Raw genomic sequence first — 14,350 nt, 5'->3', positions numbered from 1 at the left:
CTGTTCTCCATTTTGAATGCATTTCCCTCTTGTTTGTGCTTCATTGTTGATTCTCAGGAAGTCTACTGGAAGTGACTTTGTCAGTATCTTTGGGAACTCACAATACTTGAATCAGGTCCCCTAACAATTTTCACTGTTGAACCCCTTACACCCAAAGTAAAATGAAACAAAGGATTTTTTTTAGGATCCTATTCTTACATTGCAAATATATGTTTTTTCCAATTAAAAAAAAAATCCTTCTCCTTGCTGAAAGGCTTTGTATTTTGTGCTAATGTTTTTGATGCATTAAGTTTTGATTGGGTATGCAAGCATGTACCTTATCTGATGTCACTGAAAAAATACAGATGATATGGGTGTGTGCAAGCCCAAAAAATATGTATTAAACAACAAAGAAATAGATTCATTAAGAGTGTGTTTTGCTTGGTTGACAGAAAGTAGTTTAAGAAAGAGAAAAGCTTCCATGTTCTGTAAAAAAAAGGAATTAATCAGTTTTATCAGTTTGGGTGAGAGGGTTCTCAGCTGTCAAAAAAGCGTTAAAACAGACATGAATGAATACATTTCAGTGTGAAATGAAAGAATTGTGTTGAACCTGCTCAGAGTCTCTGTAATGATCTTTCGTGTTCAATCCAATTCACTAGTTTACTATAAACTGTTTTCAAAGGCCTTTGGTGAAGTTCTGTTAACTGCACAGTACTGCTTCCACAAGGGATTAAAACTAAGCTTCTACTGATACATTTATGTACTTATTAACACCAATTAAAATCCTTTATTTCAGGGCATTTGGAACAGCTTTTGCTAAGCAATTTAATTGTTCTACTTAATCAGGAGATTATAAAACAAACAAAATCAACAGGAATATTTCTATTTTGTGGTAATTGGTAGAGCCGTGAGATAAGATAATCTTATGGGTTTTTTTTTTGCTCATAAAGACTGATATTTTTTAGTGATAGGGAATCGCAATTGTCTAGACTGTAACTGACATGCAGAGTGATTCCTTGTAAATATTAATTGAGTAATTTCTTATTTGTATGAATTAATCTACAATCCATACAAACGTGTCCTGAATTTCTCATCTTTATACTTACTGTACATTTCAACTAAGTAATAAATGACGTTAGATCCATGAACACATTTGATTCATATGACATGTCTCTAAGCTAGAAACACAACGTTAAGAACACGTTCACAAAAAATATATTTTTCCACACAAAAAACATTTTTTGGCTGGCAATCCAGATCACTTTCATCATGGTACTGGATTTTAATAAGCCCCCAAACCAGAAATAATTCTAAAACTCTAAAAATCGTGCACTGGAAATGAACAGGGAACAATGCCTGTCACATGTGAAACATTAATTCCTAGCTGTAGATATCGCTGGGGTGTTTACGACATTTTGAAACAATCCTTTTGATGCCGAAGATGTCGTTGGGGAAGCCCACGAGGAGAAGACAATGTTGTCTAAATCCCTACAGTTTTGGACCGGCAGTGAGAGAGGAAAAAACTGAAAAAGGAAAGGATGGCGAAGGTCAAGACATGGCAGGGATGATCCGTTGTGAGGCTCCATGTGGTAGTTGGGCTTTTATAAAAGAGGGGGGAAAGCAGCAAGGAGATGGAACAAAGAAACTTAACTGAAATGTTTCATGCTGGCATCCAGCAATCCACTGCTAGTAACTCCTTTATCCTTAGATGGTCATGGCGAGATGGCACCTAACCCAGAGACACATGGCACAAGGCAGGACTTTCACCCTGGGCAGGTTGCCAGGTACACACACACTTTCGAAGGTCAATTCAAGGACACCAATTAGCCCAGACAGCCTTTTTTTGGACTTGCAGGAAATTGAAGCACCTGTTAAAAGTCAGTTTTGGGCTTGGGAAGAAACTCCACACAGCAGGTCCCCTGTTTCAGAATCGAACCCAGGATGCAAGACCCTTGAGACAGCAGCACAATTTTCCATGCCTTTCGACAAATAATTTTAGAATACATTTTTTTGCAGTAGAAAGGTATACAAATTATAATGCAGTCCTGTCAATACCCATACTACTGTTTTAAACTGCATTTGGATCATTCCTGTTATCGGACATGTGGGAGCAGCATACAAACACTATAATTAAGTCTAGTAACAGTCTTTAGTATAAACGTTGCAGTAACATAGCTGTCATTCAACAAAATGGAAAAATCTGAAAAAAGGTGTTATCGGATGGGTTGTAGATATATAGGAGCTGTCTCTTACGAGATAAATGACAAATATTAAAGATGTATAGTGTAATATTTTTTCTATTTGCAAATTATTTTATCTCATAGCACACTCACAACTTGCTTCCTCATGCACGAATGTATAAGAACAAAATTACTTTTGCAGTATATACTTGAATAAAAAAGTAGGTTATCGATTTTAAACAAATATTGTTTCTTCTGACCATGATCCAAATAAAAGAAAACAAACTACAGAAACAATTACACTACAAATTAAAATAATGAACTTAATTGCATGTTTTACAGCAAAGAAACTGGTTTTTCTCCTAAATGCCTGCTTTTAAACGTCTAATAAATAATTCAAGTTTATTGGATTAAGCTACTGTTGGGTTAAATTTCTACTTTCTATGATTATTTTAACAGACAATAAGTGGAATGTAATCTTGTACAAGGACAGTTAATAAGGATGCATCTTTAATAATTTTATTTTAAAAAGTATAGCAAGTATTGGAAGTTTTCAATGAGTTATTAGTAAATGGGTACTAAGAGTGAGCCCATATTTTGAATGCTTGTTTTAAAGGCTTATCTAAGCAGCATTTGTCTTGATTTAAAGTTGTTTAGTTTTGTATTGTATTTGGAAATTTGTGGGATTTAAACTTTCATTTGAAATTGCAGTTTTTTTGAGCGCATACATTTTTAGTTCGCACACTGAATTTCTTTCAGACAAACCATCAAACCAGAGGACAAGAGTGGAAATTACAGGAACACTAACCAAATATAAAATAGAAAACAGAAAGAATGTTTTAGGAAAAGGCTTATGGGAGCATGGAACAAGTCACCCAGTCATGCTGTTGAAACCGATACTCTAACATCAAGAAACGGATATCCTAGGATCAATAAGCTACTGCTACTGTACATAAGCTAGATGGGCTGAACACCCTCCTGTCATTGGAAACCATTCTTATGTGCGTATGTGTATTTTAGAAGAAGTAAAATGCTTATGTAAGTGATTTTTTATCAATATGGCATCTTCAGGTTTGATATGGTGATAAAACAGTGCTGTGGCAGGAGAAGGCAGGCCAAGTCATATTTATGCCTCTTGAGCGAGAATAACAAAAAGCTACCTTTCGCATTTCCATATATAACATTTTTGGTGATAACTACAGGTAAAAACACAGGTTAAAAAAAACATGATTCAAAACTTTCTTTAAAAAATTCTGCCTGGCAATTGTTTTATAATACCTGACCATTCACACTTTAACTACAGCCGATGTTAAACTCTATTTGTGCTAGCTTCTGACATCACTTCTCACTAAAGACTTCCTTGTTTAACTTGTTCATGACTGGACATTTTTGCAGTGCTACTCTTAGCAGCATTTTTAATTGTAAAGGAACAAGTAATACGTTTCGGCCGTGGAGCCTTCTTCAGGTGTGAGAAAGACACCCACGCAGCTACACACCTGAATTTTTAATTGTATCTTTGTTACAGTTAAAGTCCACAACTACAAATCGCTGATCAATTTAATGGTATTATAATTACTGAAATAAGGTCAGGTGCAATTTTAACTTACAGTACTAGCACGATGGCCTTATTTGTCCAAAATATGTGTCACAACACGGAATAAAATATAAATGAATGGAAATGTGAGGATTAAAGGCAACACAAGTGTATATACAAATATGACACACAAAGGTTTTTTGATAGGAATCATATATAAAATGCATTTACGGTGAAGCTATTTTCAAACAGGATGACGAGTACTTACCTAAATGCATATTAATCTATTGGGAAATAAATCATAATTCATTTTTTTTAATCCGATACAGTTTAATTAGTGATTTTCAATAAAAAAGGGCAGGCAGTGCTGAATTCACTGACAAGCCACAGGGAAATTAAATGGAAATCTACTAATCAAGTGATTTCCGAACTGTAAATCCCCTGCGAGGGTTACAACAGGCTTCATGTCTCAAAAACTAAATTGGAAAAATAAAAATAAATGTTAGCACTTTATGTAATTAAAAACACTAGATGCATTTTATTACATGCTTATGAACATTCTTTGTTCTAAACCCTAAGCTGATGTAAAAGACACCTTGAATGACATTTACGCCTGACCCTAACTGACGCACAATCTTCTAAGTCTATGAACTGCCAAGGCGGTTTCTCTTTTTGTCCCTCAATTTCACGTTTGAGCTCAAGCTAATGAAGATGCTGCAATAAATCATTGCTTATTAAAGTTCATGTCGTGCACTGTATTTGTTTATTGTGTTGTGCCTGCATACTGCTGACAGAGCAAAGCGAATATAAAAGCCATAGGTTGCGGGCGGAATGAATTCTGCATTGTCTTTGTAAATAAGCATGGGCTCATCAACCCACTACAACCGCCAGCAGGGGGAGTGGTCCCAACTTTCAAAAACCTTACAATTTCTGAGGCATGGAGGTGAATGTTTCTATTTCCAAGGAAACAATGAATTCTGTTAAAAGGTATACACCACACCTAGAGCATGTAACTTTTAATAGGCAATGCTGTAGGACTGTTGAAGACTGACTAAAAGTATAAAATTACTTCTACTTTAACTACAGTTTCTCAAGCACTAATGCATATGGGCACTGCTACATGGCTCTGTACCACAGGGCCACACCCTGGGCAATTCTAAACACATGACTGCAAACCATTGAAAATATTATTTTCAAAACAGCCTTAGCTCATTCTGTAACGGCAGCAGTGAGCTATGGAGTAAACAGGAAAGGATTCATATACTTTCGAAATCCAACGGAAAAAAACAACAACTGCATTTCCAATTCCTGACCACGCTGAACAAAATTAAAAATCGATTTGTGTCTCACACAGTTGAAGACAAGCTCCTCTTTAGGCGGCTCATTATTAACAACAGATCTGAAGGTAAGCTTTCAGGCTTAAGCTTTTTGCTTTTGAGTTAGTTATAAAACATTTCTGGAGTTGAGCGAATTGGTGGGAAATGTCAGTATCCACGCTGGAAGGGCTGTGCCGATCTGTGCAGTTGTTTTTTTTTTTACTTACCACATTAGTATACTGGATTAAATTAAAAAAAAATGTCAGTGAACCTCAGTGGACCAGAACACAGGCAAAAGTTTTAGTAAATATGTGAAACACAGAGGAGAAGGAAACAGAACACCTTTTCGGTTGGCCAGACAAAAAGCACAAGACCTTTTACAAATATTTACCTTATTTCTCTCAAAGGAGATTCTGGTCTTCCATAAAATAATTTGCAATGGTGTGAAATCACATCTATTTTTTCTTCAGTATTTCCGTTAAGTTCCTTCTGCTATATTGTACACTACAGGAAACACTGGGGACAGATAAACACCTAACTGCTTGTCCAGCTCCAAAGCCTTCCAAGGCCAGACACACTCGAGGCTGCTATCTGTGCACCTTCCCTGCAGCTTGCTCTTTTCCCTTTCCCATATATCAATCTCGACAGACCCCAGGAAATTAAAGCGTGGAGAAGAGGGAGTCTGGTATCACTGTACAAAGTGCACTATAAATTGTGACATCTGGCGAGCCTGCTTGTTACAATTCTTGTGGTCATTTTGTTAGTTTCTCTCCCTCCTTGCACTCACACAGCACACACACCCTCCCCAGCCTGGCTAGTGGCAGTAATTCTAAAGGCCCTTATCAGTATGTCAGGTTGGAATTAACAAGGCTTGAGCTGCTCTTATTCAGATGCAGAATGTGCTCAAGCAAGACATTACAATGTTTTAATGAGGACACACACATGTGAAAAAAAACAACAATATCTTATATTAGCTTTTCAAACCTCACAGAGTGTTGTAATTAAATCTTTCATCATTACACTTTTAACCAACTTACGGTCCAGCTACAGATGTTGGTTTTATTGCACTTACTTTAGGATTCTTATTACTTTTGAACTTCTGTTTTATTTTGTTCCAGTTACAAGGTTAATCAGTAATGACTTGAACTTTGTGGGTGACACTGGGCCATAGATGTCTAAAAGCAGTGAAATAATTCCGTTTCAGAATGTAGTTTTTAGCATGATATGTTTAGACGATAAAACCTAGAAGTAATCAAGAAGAAAAAATGCCCTTTCACCCAGGCCAACAAGGACCCCCTTGAGGTTAAAACATAATCCAGGTCCTATGACCAGGAACACAGTGTCCTAAACCCCTGAGGGCAAAGGCTTGGCACATTTTTTGAATTGCACTGTCGTTTCGAGCGCAGGCTACACATCAAAGGATTATGTCTAGAATGGTAAATTCATTTCACTTAGGAAGAGAGAGAAGCTGAAACCTGTGAGTGAATTTCTGGTTTTGATAGAGCAGTTGCCATTTCAAACACAAGGGCCTGATTGCAATATAACAAAAAAAAAGTCTGATCGTGACCCTGGCAGGCACGTTTTTCATGTACATGCAGCCTCTTTAGAGATTTTAAATTCCTTCATTTATTCGGTCTAAAAAAAGTCATTCCTAAAACTGCCATGAATCTAAATCTGAGCCGCAAATTAAGGTTTTTATTTGCGTGTCAGTGAACGGCAAGCACTTCAATGGAAAAATAAATAAAAAACAATCAAGAAATAAGTTGCAACCGTTTCTGCCAACAAACCATGTAATGCTCAGAAACCGCTGGCTTGCGTGAAACGTTCTTAACTTTTTCCTTCTTTTGTTTCTAATTAAAAGATCTTTTGCATTAAAAGCCACTCAGTACAGAGGGGGGAAAAAAGGATAGGAGAGAAGGGAAAGGGGAGAGAGAGAAAAAAGTTTTTTTTAATTGACATCCCCCCCTCCCCCATTTTTCCCAGGGTAAAGAGAAAAAGCTGTTTTTGTGTGTCTCCTCTCCAGGCCCTCACTGTACAAAAGGAAGCGGATTTGCAGTTAAGACACATGAGATGACCCCCTGACCCCAAGCTGCTGAAAAGTCCTCAATGGCATAAATACCACATAATCAATCACATTCCATGAGGGCTGGTCCACTGGCCCAGTGTCCGAGGCTCGTAGAGGTACACTGTAAATGGACACCAGGATCTTAAAGGGGGGCCCCTCATCCCCTTCAGCATTCCAGGATCACGGAGGGAATTTTACTGCTGACCAAGGCCAGAGTGGACATATACTTATCACTAAAGCTCACAACTGAATACAAAAGCCTGCCTTGCACTTTTCTCCAAGCACTAATCTCACATGAATGTACACTGGGCTAGTATTTCACAGCTGGGCTTCAAAAATAATAAATAAAAAAATCAATGTACTGTATTCCACATTATACTGGTGTCTGTGCACCTTCCAGTAGAGGACGGGAGTGACCTGGGTTTCTTGTGTCTTTAATTAGAGGATGAGCACACTTCAAGCAAGACGAAAGCTTTACATGTTGCTGTACAGTTTACACTCAAAATCTTATGCACAAGAATTGCCCGGGAAATGTGCACACCATTATGAGAAAAATAAAAAAAAGATTCAATCCATATACAGTAGTTGCTTGGACATCAGTTTAATATGAATGTGTATTACACTGGTGAATGACAGACAGCTTACACCATGTAAGCACTAAATGGTCAGAAAGCACAACACCATATGAAAAACCAGCTATAGCCAAGCATAAAGCAGGCAATATTTAAGATGACCTCAGGGTAACGTGAATTTCATCCTACCCTCTGTCATATTTGGAGGTCATTTACTAGTAACAAGAGAAGGGGGGAAATATTCAAGTCCTCACACTGTACAGATGTATTTTTTTTTATTAAAGAGATACCTTATCTGATTAATTTCATTTCTGTATTTATTGTATTTCCTTTTATGTTTTGACAAAAAAATGGCCAGGTGCCTTCTATCAGAATAATCTGGCTCCTTCAAAACCTGCTATTAACTGATAAGAGCCCAAGCTGTAATAGGTTCCACCTGGGTTTTGCAGTTCTTAAAAGTCGTTATCTGTTGCTGAAAGAAAGTCAGCCTTCCCTGGAGGAGGCAGAAAACTTGAACAGACTGCTCCTTGTTTTGGAACTAGGCAGTGTTATTATGGCCAGTGTTCAATCCTACAAGTCCACACTTTCAAATCTCCGTCTTCAAACTTACTTGAGTAAGGTCTTCCTGCACAATTAACTAGTTAATACAATTTAAAGCACAAAAGTACAGTCATCAAATACTTGTAAACACCAGATCTCAGACAGCAGCTCTATTGTTACACAAACTAAAGGACTGCAGAGATACAGAAGATAACTGCTTGATGAGTGCTTTCTATTCCAGGTACAGGAATGTTTTACCAGCTGTGAAGTCATAAACAGAACCTAATTTTCCAAATTATCACTGATTCCATGACTACAATTTTCCATTCACTTCTAATTGTTTTATTATCATTTTGATTGTATGTATCTTGTTGTTATCAACAGAGATGAGTGCATTGTTAAAGAAGGAGCTGTTGGATATTCAATTTCTTTTTAAGAGTATGGGAATTTGTCTCTCACAGGAGAGAATCTGACCAGTTTTGGCTTGGTCCTGTGGAATCGTGATTCTCTTGAAAAGCCCAACTCCAAATTTAGAGATAAAAGAGTTTTTCTTAAACTAATATAATATAAACTAATAACATCTTCTTAAAAAAATACTTATTTGGTTTCCTTAATTTCTTCAGAAGTCGCTTTTCATTATAAAATGTAATACTGTATCTTATAGCACTGCCAATGAAAAAAAAATAGCTTAGATACTAGCACAGAAGACCTAACTGTATAGTATAGTTCCAAAAAAATAAATTACACATACAGTACCATGAAAATATTACATGATGTCAAGATAAAAACCCTAGCTCCTGTATAGTAACTTCCAGTGTTATTTGCATGATGTAGCTGTTTCTTGCAAACCTCCTGAGCTACTTAATCTTGGCATTGGAGAGTACTAAAAGAAGGATAAGAGGATCTTGTTCCTGAAAAACATGGAGGAAGACAGATCTAGGAACATTTTGAACTCTCCCTTTTACCATAGGTTAGTTTGGCCTATCAAAAATAAGTCCATAGTGACAGACTGAAGTATTTTTTGAATAATCTTTTTAGTACATTGCCACTTCATGCTTCTGTTCATATCATGTGGACATAACATTCCTCTCACTGGGCCAAGAAAATGAGTTTTGAATGATGGTCGCCATATTTTTTGTGAAGGTTTAACTTTAAAATTACTGCAGCGATATTCCCTGAGTACCTGATTCCAACAATAACTGATTCTGAAGACTGAAATATAGTTTCGCAGGTCTACGATACACCAATAAAAACTCACTGCATTTTTATTTCTTCTGTAAAAATAATATTCTGAAACATTTATGTACAAAAACACAGCACATGCATACAAAGACGGCGGGGAGGAAGGAGGTTGTGCCGGACTATTTAAGTACACAGTTCTTGACAGCTGAATAAAACCTTGCAACTGAAATCTTACGGTATGTAAGATTTTTAAAACATCATTCATTCACACACCACATATAAAGGCAGCCAGTTAACAATCCTGCTAAATTGGCAAGGGCTAAAAGCGTGTCACTAGGCAACCAGATTTGATAATGCCTTTGTTTGGGGTGAAAGGTCAGAAGCGTTCACGCTAATCCCTGCGTTCACAATTAAGTTACAAGAAAGATTTTTTCCCCCCTTTCTGCAGCCAAACAAAAAGGGCTCCATCATTACAAATCAAAAAGTGTTTGCACTGTAAATTAAAGAAGGGACACGCAATCTATGTTTCATACCGATCTCTTTTAAGATCTAGGCAAACAACTCAGAAATCTAATTACTGAGGGTGATTTACTTCACTTGCTTTTGGACAAAGGGACCTCTTCCATCGCAGAGCTTTTCTATTTGACATGCTGCAATGTGTTTTTTTTTCTTCATCACACCCTCAAGGTTAATGTATTGGGGGGTTGTCTTCCAGGAGGCTATGTGAAGTTATCAAATCAAAAAAGCATTTCACAAGGTAATATAATTTTAACATAGGAGGATGTTGGTGAAGTGAAGGTAGTTTCCCTTTATTTTCTTCTTATTCCTGGTGCAAACCACAGGGCTTGCATGCCGAGAACTCCTAAGAGATTTAAACCTGGTAGCTAATGCTTGTTTAACACTAGACTGGTAGTACGCAATGCATTGTAAAGGATCAAGCAACACATTTTGGAGAGAGTTTTGTGGCCAAATTCTAAGATTCCTGCTGGCCTCTTCATAGGACATGAATAACATGGTCTACAGGAGTCCATAATCTCGCCACAAAACTTTTTTCCCTGACATGTGTTGCTGTCTCCTTTATAATAGGCTTCAAAGCGAGCCGCACTGCTAGATTCTCACCAACTGGTGTGCAAAATGGATTTAGATTTAATAATTTAGAGTGAGACCTGGCAAAAAAGAAATGAAATCTGTTGTAATTGGACACAACCTTCTGCTGTATTTTTTTTTATCAGAGATATTTTTACTGCACCAACATGGAATTTACAAAACACCTGAAATGCTGCAGGCGCTTAATTAACCTCATAAAAACTAAAGAACACAAATAGAAGTGTTACTTTTACTAATAGAGGTAAAAGTGTGGACTTGTAATTATAACTAAAAAGTCCTAAAATTAAAAGCTCATATTTTTCTGTTGTCCAGTCAAATGCCTGTTTATTGCGGGACTCATTCACTCGTGCTGTGAAAAAAAAAGAAATGAATCTGTACTCCGCTCCAGTCAGATTAGGCCACAGATATGGATTCCATCAACTTGAATACTGCGCATTCTTGACATCACAGGTTTAGGTGAAATTAACGTGGCAATTCTGTTATGGGGGGACTTCAAAGCTTAAATTTGTCCAAAGTCTTACACTTTAAGGGTTCAGGGGTCAAATCAGGCAATAAAAAAAATCCCAATGAAACCACTGACTCCTGAATTGAACTTGAGATGTTCACATGCCACCTATGCCAAATGTTAATTACAGAGACACACTAGGCTATTTTAACTGGGGAAGAGAGGGGTTCAATTTCAAAGACAAGCTAATACCACCTGTTAAGCTCTGCCTTATAAACCCCAAAAGTGTTATATCAAATGGTCATAGCATGTGTCACTTACCAAAACAATCTCAGAAACAATGCCTGTGAACCACAAATGCTTGTATAACAAAGAAAACAAAACTTGAAAGTGCTCCCTTGAAATACATACACTTTTACACATTGTGAAATAAATTTCTTGTGAGTGAAAGTCAGTCAGCGGAATTTAACTATGAATCTTTACAGTGACATACACCAGAATTTAAAATATAATCCAGAATACGAAAATTCCATAGTTTCCGTGCTGTAAACATTAATATGTTTCAGCAGTTTCTGCATTTAAAGTGTCTGCATAATGTTGTTGTACTTGGACATGCTTAGATCTTCTAAGTCAAAGAATCTGGCACTCTAGAAGAACAGAACACACATTTTAATGGTGTGAAACTACTGTCAGGGTTTTTAACTGCATTGAAGAAAAAATATCAAAGATTTTGCTTGTTCACCTTGTTACCTTTAGTCATTTGCACATTTTAAGGCAGGCATAAGAGAACAATCAGAACACGCGACATCATTAACTTTCCAGTCTTGTTAAAGGTGTATCCCCAACAACCCAATTAAAAAAATTCAATTTTTCACTCTCCTTCACATGTGGGATTATACAATGGTCTTGGTCTGACTAAAACAGATTTTTTTCCAAGAAAATAAAAATGTTTTCTGAAGCGATGCCTCCCTACGAGAACTAATGCTTCAATAAGAAAAAGAAAAACCTTAGAATGCATATGTTTTGTTTGTGCCTTTCTCCATGCTGTGCTTTTTGAACTGTAAACCATCTGGGTTTTTGCAGGAAACTTTTGCAGGGGGGTGGTGTTGGTGGGACACACACTGACCTGGCTTAAGCAAAGACTGTTGCCAAGGAACAAGAGTCTTAGAATATTTGCAATGTATTCACAGATATCTGTCCTGCACCTGTGGGACTCCAGCCTGACACACTGATTGACTGATTGACTTCAAAGGCCTGCAGACAGCCAGAACCTGTTTATCCTGCAGACAGTTGAGCCATCAAGCAACAGCACTCACAGAGACACACTGGTACTGTACCGCATGTAATGAAATGCACTAATTACTTCTCTTTACTTAGTAACCTGAAAACATGCTATTCATCTGCAGGATCTGCCATCTGAGTAAAGGATGGCAAGGTAAATAATAAACACAGAAAGAGATAAGCTACCCACATTTGACAATACAATTCATCAATTTAATGGTTTGAAACCTGCAGTTTTTTCTTCTTTTGCATTCCAGAAGTGTACACGATCTTTTGTAGACCTAAACTTCAACCCATGAAGGCTACAAAACTCTGACTACTGTAATTCAAGATGAACACAGAGCATATTTGTACAGTATGTACTAATAACCTTAATAAAAGTATTCTTCTCTATATATAAGCCATGTGCAGACAAAGTAAAAAGGCAGTATTTATTTGAAAACGTTCCTTCTTTTTGTTTTGACTCATTATAACACATACAACAAACTGAAGTCGAGTCATTCATACACTTAAGATACAATTCAAAAGCAGAAAACAAACACCAAGGGCAAACTGATATTCTGCCTGACACACCTTCACATTTTGTTTGCAAGCTTTAAAAATTTGAGACAGCTTAATGATGCCACAATTAATGAAATGTCTAACAGATGCTTTCAGTGCAGCTAATGTGATTGAAATAACCAACACTTCTGACATTAGCCATGTGTACTGGCAGTGCCTTCATTGAGAGGAAGAGGGGAAAAAACACAAGCAAAATTTACCTGAAACCAGCAATCTGAAATGTTCAGAATGTGGCAGAGCAAGCCTCAGGGTTTTCTTTTTTTTTGCCCACTCAACAGTACAGTTTTGTACTCCCCTTATCTCACTGTCAAAACTATTTCTGGGTCAAGAAAACAACTGTTTACAACCTGGTTAGCTGGAGTTACACTGTGTTCCCAGCAAGAAAATCTTTGGCATATTTTGTCTCCAGCAGAAGGCTCTGTCTTTTCATTGACACATTTAAGAAGGCAAACTTCATTCTTCGCTCATTTACATTACTTTCCTTACTGAAGTTACAGTATTTTGTTGGTAGGCAGACCAGCTACAATGATGTACAGTGTTATAGTCCAGACTGACTTAATTTCATATAATCATAGACTTCAAATCACCAGCCTAGCATGTGCTTATTAGGAAAACACTGAGTGGAGAAGTGTTATTCTTTTTACAAAAGAAGCACCACTCTCTTATTTTTTCACTAGAAAGATGTTGAATCACTCAATTGAATAACTGATGAATGCAAGTATTAATATAATACTGGCATTTTAAATTCAGTCACAAAAACATGTAACTTGAGTCTTTTCTTTCTTGATCCAGTACACTAAATGCAATACAGTGCAAGACGCATTGCAGCAAATCAGTCTTCATACAGCTGTCACCTATGCATTTACTGTGTCTTCCAGCACTGCAACATCTAAGACAGTTAGACACCACTGATTTTATTAACAGATCCAAAGAAATAATAACAAACAAAATAATTAATTTAGCAAGTATTTTGACGGCAGCAACTGTTCTTAGAATATGTGTTTTTATTTTTTAGACTACTGCCTTGTTTTTTGTGCTAAGCCATTATTTTTTGCATTTTGTTGATCCTATGCCGTTGAGGGCCAGGACAGACACTTAGCATGTTCAGGCAATTGCAAACTGTGTACACACACACAGAAGGCTCTGGAATTGAGGAGCTAACAAAGGGAATGCAGATAGTTACCCCAGTAAATGCCTTTGTAATCTCATGCGTGGGTCTCTTCCCTTTGAAAATTCATCTCTGGGTGGGCTTTTCTCATTGAGTCATTTTTACAGGCAGAAAGGGCCTGATGGTCAACCTTCTTTCCTCTGCTTCATTATAGCATTGTCAACAGTGATTTCAGGGAGACCAAAACAATTTATAATGTCCTGACAAGAGCACCTATCTTGTGGAAAGCGATATGTACATTTCATTTCTATTAAATCCTCTCGGTTCTTTGTGATTCTATACAGCTGGGAAAACTACAGCTACTTTCCTTTTGACACATGGCTTGATTATAGCTTGTGGACAGTTTATGGCTGCGATTCAGAACCAGAGCTCTACAGTACATGTCATGGGGTAAATGTAACTCTTCATTGCAACATGTAG

At 37.1% G+C, this 14,350-nt stretch overlaps 1 protein-coding gene and 1 long non-coding RNA gene across 6 annotated transcripts in view; one reads left to right on the top strand and one right to left on the bottom strand.

The window, feature by feature from the left end:
* Positions 1-14,350, bottom strand: part of zbtb16a (zinc finger and BTB domain containing 16a) — a 127,839-nt gene that overhangs the window by 33,053 nt on the left and 80,436 nt on the right. The gene's annotated exons all lie outside the window — the stretch shown is intronic.
* LOC148641066 (uncharacterized) lies at positions 4,825-7,954 on the top strand. Its single transcript, XR_015930318.1, has 2 exons — positions 4,825-5,098; positions 7,033-7,954. It is a non-coding gene; the product is annotated as an uncharacterized LOC148641066 (long non-coding RNA).

This window comes from Lepisosteus platostomus, chromosome 25 (assembly GCF_059453375.1).
Source record: "Lepisosteus platostomus isolate fLepPlt1 chromosome 25, fLepPlt1.hap1, whole genome shotgun sequence".
Lineage (NCBI taxonomy): Eukaryota > Metazoa > Chordata > Actinopteri > Semionotiformes > Lepisosteidae > Lepisosteus > Lepisosteus platostomus.
This window is presented reverse-complemented; position numbering and strand designations above follow the sequence as displayed.